The sequence below is a fragment of the Geotrypetes seraphini genome, chromosome 8 (genome assembly GCF_902459505.1).
Source record: "Geotrypetes seraphini chromosome 8, aGeoSer1.1, whole genome shotgun sequence".
Lineage (NCBI taxonomy): Eukaryota > Metazoa > Chordata > Amphibia > Gymnophiona > Dermophiidae > Geotrypetes > Geotrypetes seraphini.
The window spans coordinates 98,424,751-98,437,651 of record NC_047091.1 but is presented as its reverse complement, the minus strand read 5'-3'; positions in this window follow the sequence as shown (position 1 = coordinate 98,437,651).

Here is a 12,901-nt window from a genome sequence, read left to right as displayed (position 1 = left end):
TCAGAATGGTTCAGTTACATCAAGATTTGGCTACGTTTTATAGACGATGTGTTTTTTATTTGGACTAGCACCGAGACATCTTTGAATGATTTTCTACAATGGATTAATACTCTGGACGTACATCTCAAGTTCACTATGATGTTCAACTTTGATCAAATTTCCTTTCTGGACGTGCTAGTCATTAAGCAACCTCCACTATTGGTTACCACAGTTTACAGAAAGGAGGTAGATACTAACAATTATCTGCAATTTAATAGTTGTCATCCTACATGTCTGATGTAGTCATTATCTAAAAGCCAGTTTCTGAGGATTCGGAGGATTTGTACCACTACCCAAGAGTTTAAGATCCAGGCTCAGATATTAAATTAAACTATTAAAATTGCAAATAATTGTTAGTATCTACTGCAAATAATTGTTAGTAACTGAACCATTACCAAGGGAGAGCTGCAGGAAGAAGGGTTTGGGGAGCAAGGCAGCTGGACTGTTCAGGACCTTGCCAGAACCCAGAGACTAATAAGATATTGTTTTTGTCATGAATTGGTTGTTTCACCTTCTGCTGGGTGAAGTATGTTAAGGCCCAGTTATTTTGAATTGTGGGGTTTTTTCTTTGCCTTGACTAAAATCCTTTTGAGGCTGCCAGTTTATTTTGTGGATTTCAGTTGGTGGGGAACCTGAAGATTTGGTTCCATTTATGGAAGGTGAAATCCCAAAGCTTGGGGAAGTAATATTCCTGTCCCCCCCCCCCCCCCTCAAGCACTAGCTATCAAGTACTAAGTGAAGAACTTGTGCTGCATACAACTTTTGTTTTGGTTTTTTTGTTTGTTGTTTACAGGGCAGGATTAATTCGTCAAGGGCCCCTAGACACAGAAGTACACTGGGCCCCCCTGCCCCACCCCACCCCACCATGCACCCGGGCGGAAACAGGAAACTGCATCAGAGGGAAACTTTGAGGAAGCAGCACCGCTTGCACAAATACAGTTCCCGTTGCCTTTCTTACCCGCGTTGCTTGCTTCTTACTTTCCGTCGATGGCGGGGTTGCCGATCGGGGTGGGGCCCGTGTTGCCGATCGATGCTGGAGGGGCTCATCGCCGTTTGGAAAAACCAATGTTGATGCCTTCCTTCATCGGGCCCCCCTGACCATTTTGGGCCCTAGGCACGTGCCTACTTGGCCTATTGGTTAATCCTGCCCTGGTTGTTTGTTTGACTTACCTGGTTTGCATTGTTTGACCAAACTGGAAGCAGTGGAAGAGAAGGTGAAGCTTGAACTGAGTATGATGTGTTTTCTTTGTTTTACACCATGGATGGATCTACTGTGAAGCTATACAGCATGTTGGACAGCTTTTTTTTTAATGGGTTTAGCCGGCTCTCCCGACTCCCCCACCTATCACTTCCCCAGGCCGGCCGCTGTAATTGAATCTTCGGGCAGCCGGCAGTAGCAGTGAGGAGAGCCTGCTGCTGGTGGCCTGCTCCAGAAGCTGCGTCTCTACAAGTCTTGCCTAAGTGGGAACAAGAAGTCGCTGCAGAGAGGCGGCTTCCGCGGCAGGCAGGCTCTCCTCGCTGCTACTGATGGCTGCCCAAAGATTCAGTTACTGCAGCCAGACCAGGGAAGAGGCTGGTGGGTGAATCTGGAGCTAGAGAGCATCTTCGAGGGGAGGGGGGCTGAAGAAACGACTTGGGAGGGGCTTGAGAAATAGCATGAAGGCAGGGAGGGAGGCTGGAAAAACAGCTTGGAGGGGAGACAGAGACTAGAAAAACAGCATGAAGGGAGGGAGAAACAGCACGGAGGAGGAAGGAAGGCTGAAGAAACAGCATGGAGGGCGGGCTGGAGAAGCATTATGGAAAGGGGAAAGTGTTAGAGGAACCAGGTAAACATAGTAAATGAAGGCAGATGAAAACTATGGTCCATCCAGTCTGCCCAACATTTTGGCTACAGCATAGCTTAATCATATGTAATCTGAAGTAAATATACAAAGCAATTTGCCAATATAGCCATCCCTAAACTATAGTTACAGGATGGGCTAGCCTCAGTCACACAGTTACAATACCTGAAAGCTACCACATTTTGAAGTCTTTTCCAGAATTAGGTTATAACCCTTGGGTTCTATATATGGCGACTTATTGTGTGAACAAATTTGGTCATGCAGCCATATTGTGTGCGCAACTTAAGCCAATCAGTGCCAATGCTTGTTTCTCTTGTTGACTCTTTAATAAAAATGTTTAAAAAACCAACAAGTAATTATTGGCACTAATTAGAATTTACGTTCGCAACTTTCTAAGCTTATTCTATAAAGTGGTGTGTGTAAATTATGATGTGCGGATCTCATAAGGGGGGCATGGCCATTGGAGGGGCACGGGTGGGTTGTGGGCATTCCTAAAAATTTTGCACACTGTCATAGAAAACACCCAACTCATACAGAATTTAGGCATGGGCATTTCCCCCATTTATTAGTTGATATAAATGGTAGCACCTAAATTTTAGTTGTGGGGCCAGCAGTTTATAGAATAGCGCTAGGCACTTTTCTGCACTGATTTTTTTCAGTGCCATATATAGAATTTACTCCTAAATGCGTATGTATGGACTGTATATAACATTTGTCTTTTTCCTTTATCAAAACTGCTGCTAAAACATTGGATTCCACCTTTGAGCCACTTTTCCAAGTCTTCAACTGTCTACGCCCCTTGTTCTGTCCAAGTCTGGGGGTTATCACATGCTTTTTCCTTTTTTGCCTTCCTGCTTCGCTCTCAGTCTTCGTCCATAAAAAAGTGTGGGCCAACGATTAAATAAATACAATTAATAAAATATAAATATAGTTGGACAAAGTGGTGGTAACAGCATTTTTGGCCTCTGAGTCATGAGCAGATATTGTAATGACTGCTTAGCAGCCGAGTTCACTGTGTAATTAAGAAAGTCAACACATCAGATACTGATTCTGTTTGCTGAAGTGGAAAAGGACACACTTTAATCCTCTTTTGGAGAGAAAAATATTCACATTCCAATGAGGGAAATTAAAAATGGAGCTCCACCAGATGACTGGGAGTCAACTGCTTAGAGAAGGAATTAATAAGGAAATTAAAATAGGATTGGAGTTAAACTTGATGATAATATAGGGGAAGCTTTATGAGTGGAAATATTTGGAGAATAGCCATTGATCAGATATACTAGCATGCTGAAAGGCTGTTAAATCAGGGCTGTAATGGAAGCACACAAAGTGTTTGAAAGAGCATTAGCTGTGACATGATTTGTACTTGATGCTAAAACCGAAAAACAACATTATGTAATTGGAAATTAAGACTATGATTTTCCGTGCCACTTTGCTCATCTCAGCCATTTTTGGTTATCTGCTCAAAGACATGTGCACTGTTTTTAGTCCACACTTTTATCTGTGTACTCCATTTCATCCAGACCCCTGAGGAAGGCAAGTTTGCCAAAACACGGTCCGGTTGGACATCACATATACTTAGACTTATACAGTACTTGTATTTTTAAGTTTTTATTGTGAAGCGCGAATAATAAATCATCTTTCAGAACATCTACATCCACAGTCTTGTTTTTATCGTTAGATTGTTCTCACTGTAGAATATTGGATCTTCTTTTTGTTCCTTGGTGTGTTGAACTAATTTAGTCTAACACACTAATATCCAATCACAACATAACACACTACTTATTCATGCATTCAAACAAAAATATGGCGAAAAAGCCTCTGGTCAAAAGAGCCAAGTCCTGTTGAACCCCTTAGGGAACATAACACACAGGCTCACCTTCAATTATAGGCTACAAAAACTCCATGGAAGACATATATATATATATATATATATATATATATATATATATATAGTGACCTATTAAACTTCAAAAAAGATTTTTAGACAACCTGTCCTAGACATTTTTCTAGCCACATCAACTCATTTAAACACATTCATTATCAATATAATATAATCAAAAATCTATACATATGGAATGCTTATCAAAATGTAGATTGGTTCTCAACATCTAAATAGAAATGTTTGAAAGCACAGAGAGATTGCACAAAAACCGAGCACACACACATCAAGTGTGCTGTATATATGCAAGTTTCATTTCTGCACTATTTATCCGTTCAAATGGTGCTTCTTTTTGGTGCTGTTTCTAAGAAGATTTTAGACGGGACACCCGTTTCGCAAGACCACCTGCTGCGTCAGGGAAGAATCAAGTCCCAAAATGCCTTCTACAAATGTTCTTTAGCCAAACAAAGATACCTTTGGTCAGAAATTTAAATTATGGTGGGAAAGTCAGTTGGTCTCTTTATCCATAGAATAGAAAAGTCTCTGGTGAGTTTAAGATGTTCTCCCCGTGAAGCTGGGTTACATGTTCTCTCAGGGTTTCCAAAATGGACTTTATTTGAAAGTGTTAAAGTTCCAAAGGTACACTGAAATCATCCACATAAAATAAATTCATCCACATAAAAATAGATTATCCACATAAAAGCCTTAAAGGACCTAGTCCGCTAGGGCAGTGATTCCCAACCCTGTCCTGGAGGAACACCAGGCCAATCGGGTTTTCAGGCTAGCCCTAATGAATATGCATGAGAGAGATTTGCATATGATGGAAGTGATAGGCATGCAAATTTGCTTCATGCATATTCATTAGGGCTAGCCTGAAAACCCAATTGGCCTGGTGTTCCTCCAGGACAGGGTTGGGAACCACTGCGCTAGGGATACAGGACCCAACATGGTCCGTGTTTCGACAAAAAAAGTCTTCTTCAGGGGTCCCTGGGGGTCCTATAAAGGTGAATACGTGGGAAACAATTATGTGGTGAACCGGAAGTGACTTTTTGTCGAAATGCGGACCGTGTTGGGTCCTGTGTCCCTAGCGGACTAGGTCCTTTAAGGCTTTTATGTGGATAATCTATTTTTATGTGGATGAATTTATTTTATGTGGATGATTTCAGTGTACCTTTGGAACTTTGACACTTTCAAATAAAGTCCATTTTGGAACATCGTCACTCCACAGAGCTTTTATGGTTTTCTCTGGATTTTCTTCTCTGTGGATATTTCGGAGTCAATTCCATTTGTGTTTTTCTCTCAGGGTTTCCGCAACTGGCATTGTACATGTTGCAGGTTTCCGGGTCTCGCTGCATCTTGTCAGGTAGAAACCGACATTTCAGCCATCATGCTGTGGTTTTCTTCAGGGTATGCTGTGAGCTCTGCAATTTGTCTTTGTAAATAGTGGGTTCACTGACCTTATTGGGAACAGGGCAATCCTTGATAATTTGTACTTGGATTTTGTTTTGTTTTCTCGCTTCTTCCACTTGTTTAGAAAGATGGCATCCAAGGCTGTCTTGAAGTGGATGGCTGAGCAGATGCAAACCCAACAAGAGGTCATGGAGTGACAGTTCTCACAGGCCCTAGAACAGGAATGGCAACAACAGCCTTCAACAGCTAGTCACACAGCCTTCATTGAGATGCAACTGTTGGAAGCACAAGTGAGGGAGTTACACCAATTGGCTGATGGGGGTCCAGCAAAAAGTGACTCATACAGAGATAGACTACAAAAGAGAGAGATAACTTTCTTTGTAATCTGTGACGATATTGACAATATATTCACATATTCACAGCTATATTCCTATTAGAAATTATTCCATTTATAATTGTGCAAAATACATTATTTAAATTATTTGTGAAGTGCTCAGACCAAGAAACCCATATAATAGTGATGTCACTACAATGAGGTTTTCAAGGGGACCGTCATCGCCTCCACAAGTCCCCGGCCCTCCCTATATATATTTATATTAAAGCGTATCTAACACCTATCTGGTAAGTATATCCAGCTTGTTGTACTTATCTTGATTAGGGAGTATTGTTGATCTTAACTCTCATTGGTGACTTGTGAAAATAAAAATGTACGTAAGTGCTTCAGTAAAATCCTGAATGCTTTTTCTTGTCTGATTAAGTTCCCGTCCCTCCTTGGAAAGAGTAAATGTGAATCACTTGTTTACTCTTTCCAAAAATACGAGGACTAGGGGGCATGCAATGAAGCTAAAACAAAATGGAGAAAATATTTATTTACTCAACGTGTAATTAAACTGGAATTTGTTGCCATAGAATGTGATGAAATCAGTTAGCTTAGCAGGATTTTAAAAAGGTTTGGATAATTTCCTAAAAGAGAAGTCTATAGGCCCTTATTGAGATGGTTTGGGGGAATCCACTGTTTATTCCTAGGATAAGCAGCATAAAATCTATTTTATTCCTTGAGATCTTTCCAGGTACCTGCGATCTGGGTTGGCCACTGTTGGAAACAGGGTACTAGACTTGATGGACCTTCAGTCTGTCCCAGTATGGCAATTCTTATGTTCTTACATAGCATTCTTTTTCAATTTTTCACATAGATGTCCTCGTTATGTCTATGTTCAATGTATTATTATCTTTATTATACAACTAGTATACTTAAATACAGATGGTTTTTTCAGGTTTATGCAGATTTGATATACTGCCAGTTGGAATATCATGTCAACAGTTTATAATAAAATTAATGGGAAAGAAAAATAAGGATGGCATAGGAATCAAAGTTTCCTGAAAAAGGTACGTCTTAAAGCTACTTTGAAAACAAATGGAAATATACAGGTAGATAAAGAAGAAATAGTTCCAGAGTGTGGGTTCTGTTAAGCTAAATATGGCATGATGGATAATACGTATTGATTCTAATATGTCCAAAGGATGGTTAAACTAGGAGATTTTGATGTTCAAATGTATACTATGCCATGTAATATCTTCTACGAATGCCACAAATTCTTCTAAGCTATGTCTGCCAAAAATGTCTTTCAATAATTTTGTCCTTCTATACCAGTGGTCTCAAACTCAAACCCTTTGTGGGGCCACATTTTGGATTTGTAGGTACTTGGAGGGCCGCAGAAAAAATAGTTAATGTCTTATTAAAGAAATGACAATTTTGCATGAGGTAAAACTCTTTATAGTTTATAAAACTTTCCTTTAACAGTTAAAAGGAAAGATATATAAACTATAAAGAGTTTTTACCTTATGCAAAATTGTCATTTCTTTAATAAGACAACTATTTTTTCTGCGGCCCTCACATTTAAAGTTTAATATCTTTCCTTTCTCAAAACTGACACATTTCAATCACTATATTGAAAATAAATCATTTTCCCTACCTTTGTTGGCTGGTGACTTTATTTTTCTGTGCTTTTAACTATGTTTCCAGGGTCTTCTTGTCCTTTGACTTTTTCTCTCCGTCTTCACTTTCTGCCTTGCATCCATCTTTGGCATTAACTTAATATTCAATTTTTCTGCTTTCTTTTCAAAATCTATGTTTCCATGTCTTACCTTCCCTTCCTATCTCTCTCTTCTTCCATCCTATTTCCATGGTCTGACATCTCTTTCCTTCCTTTCTCTCCCTCCCTCCTTCCTTCCTTCCTTTCCCCTGGTCTGGCATCTGTCTCCTTCCCTCCCCCCATGCCCTGGCATCTCTCCCTCCCCCTCTATGATCTAATATCTCCTTTCCTTCCCTCCCTCCCATGAACTTGGCATCTCTTGTTCCTCTCCTCTCCCTTGTCTTCCTTCTCTTTCCTTCCCTCTCTTTCCCCAATTGGGTGCAGCAGCAATAGAAGCAGCATTTCCCTTCCCCCTTTCCTGTGCAGCAGAAGCATTTTTCTTCCCCTTTCCCTCCCCCTCCCTTTCCCTATGCAGCAGAAGCAGAAGCAGCATTTCCTTCCCCCCTTTCCTGTGCAGGAGAGGCATTTCTCTTCCCCCTTCCTTCCCTCTCCCTTTCCCTGTGCAGCAGCAGCAGCAGCATTTCCCTAGGATCTTCCTTTCATATGCAGCAGAGCATTTCTCTTTCCCCTCCCCTTCCGTTCCCTTGTGGAGCAGCAGCGTGTCTGGCCAGCTCCCAGTCGATCGTTCTGTTCAAAGCCGCGGGTGGCGGCTCCTCGCGTGATCCACACCTGCGTCACAAGCCTCTCTGATGTTGTGATGTCAGAGAGGCTTCCGATGCAGGAGTGGATAGCGCAAGTAGCCGCTACCCGCAGCTTTAAACGGAACGATTGGCTGAGCCGGCCAGACACGCTGCTGCTCCACAAGGAAGGGAACGGAAGGGGAGGGGGAAGAGAAATGCTGGTGTGGATTGCGCGAGGACCCACCGCCGGCTGCAGCTTTACAGTTGATCATCACATCCAGACTGCGGGCCACAAAATAGCACCTGGAGAGCCACATGTGGCACACGGGCTGCGTGTTTGAGACCGCTGTTCTATACTGTGAATGTACCTTTGTAACCCGTTCTGGGCTCCTTTGGGAGGATGGCTAAATAAATAAATAAGTGTTCTCAAGTGCGTTCGCTCTGAAGCCCCCCCCATATCTCTCCTCACTCATCTCCTCCTATGCTCCCCCCCACCGTGATCTCCGCTCATCTGGCAAGTCCCTCTTATCTGTACCCTTCTCTTCCACTGCCAACTTCAGACTCCGTCCCTTCTTTCTTGCGGCGCCACATGCCTGGAACAGGTTGCCTGAATCAATATGTCGTGCTCTGTCCCTGGCAGCATTCAAATCCAAGCTAAAGGCTCACTTTTTTGAAACTGCTTTCAACTCCCCTCACTGCTGTCAGATACCTATACCCACTATAACCTCCCAACCCTGAAATGTCCTGTCTAAATTAGATTATAAGCTCTTCTGAGCATGGGCTGACTATTGTATATTAAAATGTACAGTGCTGCATACGCCTTTCAGCACTATAGAAATAATAAATAGTAGTAGTATCAGGTTCCTAAATAAAAGATTAAGCATTCCTTTGTAGTGAATTTTATGAACTAGGATTAGAATTTTAAAAGGGATCCTTGACAGAACGGATAGTCAGTGCTCAACCAAGCTGTACGATGGAAGCCAAGCCTAAATCAAAGCTATTACATTGTATCTTAATATGTTTGAATGTAATAGAAGTTTAGATCATGCCAGTGTGGGTTTGTTTAAAACTACCTCATTTAAATGGAAAAGCTCCATTGCTCCCCAGAGGTTTTCCCAGCCAGCTGTGACCTCTACTGCCCACTACAGACGATCAAAAGCTAGTTTGAAATCCAGTATATGGGAATAAAACTGTCAGGATTCAGAATTCATTCACTGGTAATTACGTAGTGCAATGTTTGTTGGAAATCCCTCAGCGTCACTGACTGCATTCTAGTGTCTATCGTGTATGAACAAAAGCAATAAATACCTTTGTCATACTGATAAAATAGCACAATTTTTCTCATGTTTTGCTCCAGGGATAGTGCTTATTGGGGAGGCTCACACAAACAAAGGCACAGATATACACATGTACACACACACACACACACACCTCATACAGCCCCCATTTTGTCTTCAAGATGGATAGGAGAGATCATTGAAAGTCCATCTTTCCATGGGAATAACATATTCTTGTTTTGGTAATAAAGGCGGAAATACTATAAATGATGCTTAAAAATGGGGGCCAAAAAAAATCAGCACAAAGTAGTATTTTATAAAGTATGTGCGCCCTTTATAGAAATGTACATTTCCATAAGTTAATACTGGGTATTGTTATCGATTCTTCACATACATTTAAGGACCAACTAAGCTTGCTTATTAAAAAATGTTTTTCAGCCTCCATGCTCTGAGAGGAGTGAGAGCAGTCTTTCACCAACAACACTTCTCTGTATTGGTTCAATCAATCATTTTGTCAAGGTTGGATTACTGCAATTCAGTGTATTTGGATCTTTCAAAGGTCAGTCTGCAGAGACTTCAATTAATACAGAACACTGCAGCTAAACTTATTTTCAGTAAGAGTAAATTTGATCACGTAACCCCTCTGCTCAAGGAATTACATTGGCTTCCAGTGTATCTCAGAATTCAATTTAAGAGCATTTGTATTGCATTTAAGATTCTATTTGGCATTTTTGCTACTTTGATTCCTGTAGACTGGAATGTGCATAGGTCTCATCTTGCCAGAAGTTCTCAAAAATTAAAACTTACATTTCCCTCTCTCAGTGGTAAAAACAGAACCTTTAAGAGATTTACCCCCTCTTCTGCGAAACCGCGCTGAATGGCCTGCACTGCTCCCGACGCTCATTGAGTTCCTATGAGCGTCGGGAGCAGCGCAGGCCATTCAGCGCGGCTCCCCGTGCTAAAAACCACTAGTGCAGTTTCGTAGAAAGGGGGGTTTAGTCATTCTTTTGCTATTTAATTAACCAAATTCTGGAATGCTTTACTGCTTACATTAAGAAGTTTAGGCTCTTTTGCTTTATTCCGGAAAGTTCTGAAAACTTTTTTGTTTGCTAAACATTTTGGAAATTAACTATTTCAGTCCACTTTCCCTTGTCAAGTTTATGTATTATGTATTACATTATTGTTAACTGAGTCGAGCTCCTCTTGGTTGATGACTCAGTCTATAAAACTAAGTTTTAGTTTAGCTTAGTTTAAATGGCTGATTTTCTGTAAGTGTCCATATCTCTTCTAACGTGAGCAATTAAGACATTGTCTTGCACTGGATAAGCAAAGGAGTTCTGTCATGTATCTTCTGCTTTCCAGAGCTAGGAAGCAATGCTATATTTTATGTTAATGAAGAGCTATACATTTACGATCCAGGAAAGGTCGCCTAAAGTTAGGTGCCAAATTGGAATGTGCTAGGTGCAAATTCTGTAACGGCAATTACGCACTTAATTGTCATTATAAACTACTAGCACAAGTAAATATTAATGTGCCAACATTTAGGCACAAGCACTTATGCAATGTCTATGCCAGGTGCATGTTAGAATAGTTGGAATGCCCATGGCACACCCATGCCCCTCCCACAGAAACACCCCTTTTGCAGCTACAGGCAACTCTGGTCCTCGAGGGCCAGAATCCAGTTGGATTTTCAGGATGTCCCCAATGAATATGCATGAGATCTATTTGCATGCACTGCTTTCAATGCATATTCATTGGGGACATCCTGAAAACCCAACTGGATTCTGGCCCTTGAGGACCGGAGTTGCCCACCCCTGGGCTAGACAATTTCCCCTGGATTCTATATATGGGGCCCAGATTTGAGCGTGCTGCCGAGATGTGTGCACTCTAGAAGAAAGATGGGAGAGAAGGGATAGGATACAGACATTTTAAAAATATCTGTACAGGAACTGAACCTTTTTCAAATAAAGGGAAACTTTAGAATGAGAGGGCATAGGATGAAGTTAAGAGGAAATACTTGTTTACAGAAAGGGTGGTAAATGCGTGGAATAATCTCCCGGTGGAGGTGGTGGAGACAAAAACAGTCTAAATTCAAGAAAGTGTGGGATAGGCATGTGGGATCTCTTAGGGAGGGGAGGAGATAGTGAATACTGTGGATGGGCAGTCTGGATGGGCCATTTGGCCTTTATCTGCCATCATGTTTCTATGTTTCTACAAATTAATTGGTTAATGAAATCTTAATCATCAATATTTGCCAACAATCACCAATTGAAGGGAATTGGCATTCATTAAAATGTGTGCATCATAATAATTGTAATGTATTTATTTATTTTTGAGGTTGGTAGAATTACATAATTTGTCTTATTGTAGTCATTTGGTAAGGGGGGAGAAAATGATTGTTCTAAGTATAAATTGTATGTTTAATAATGCGTTTTATGAAATATTTATGTTCAGATAATTGTATTGCATTGTCAAAGTTAAAAAATCAATAAAGATTTGTAAAAAAATAAAATAAAATGTGTCCATGCATCTGGCTGTGCGCTATTTTATAAGGCTTGGTGCCTAACTAGTAACATGCAGCTCAAAAGTTGAGCACATAATATAGAATACAGCCTCAATGTGCCTAACTTGGGTGCCAGCATTTATACCAGGTTTCAGCAGGCATAACTCTGACGCCTAAAGATAGGCACAGAAATTGGAACTATTCGTGATTCTATAATGGGCGCACATGCTTTATAAAATACTACTTTGTGCTGATTTTTTTTGGGGCCCCCATTTTTAAGCACCATTTATAGTATTTCTGCCTTTATATCCAAAACAAGAACCATGTTATTCCCATGGAAAGATGGACTTTCCATGATCTCTCCTATCCATCTTGAAGACACTGCATTACAAATGGTCACTAGCATTAAAATCTCAGGAGTTATCATTGACCAAAAGCTCTCTTTTCACGACCAGATGAATGCAGTTGTTAAAAAGGTTTCTACGAACTCCGGATGATTAGATCATTAGCAAAGTTTGTAGAACCAGCCTCTGTAAACATTCTGATCCATTCACTAATAATTACTAAACTAGATTACTGTAACTCGCTTTACAAGGGCATCACACAAAAAGAAATAAGGCTGCTTCAAATTATTCAGAATACGGCGATAAAAATCATTACAAAGGCAAAAAAAGTTTGATCACGTCACACCTCTCCTGAAGAATGCAAATTGGCTCCCAATTACTCATAGGATAATGTATAATAGCCCTAATAATTTTCAAAACTCAAACATCCAAAGCGCCTGCATTTTTAGATAAACTTCCATACCTTACTCCTCATCCTGAACATTTAGATCAAATGAACAGCACCTTTTGTCTGTCCCATCATAGAAAGTGATCGATACTCGATGGACTACTATTTTTTTCTGTTACAGCCCCACAACTCTGGAACACCTTGCCAGCTTATTTAAGGGAGGATACAGTGCTGGAGAGATTTAAAAGATCTCTAAAGAATTTTCTTTTTAAAGATGCTTTTGAAACTTAAGAAATTAGATTCGGATACTGTAGAACACTTTTTGCCTTTAAATCCGATACATAGACGTGAGACAATCGCACGTGGACAACTGTGGGCAAACAATCACATGCAGGACATCAGCGTGCTGGATTCACACTATTTTAAAGCGGTCCAAGGGTTTGTGTGTGTGGGGACCACCCCCACACACACACTTTACTTTGAACTGTTAGCGCTCCTGTTGTG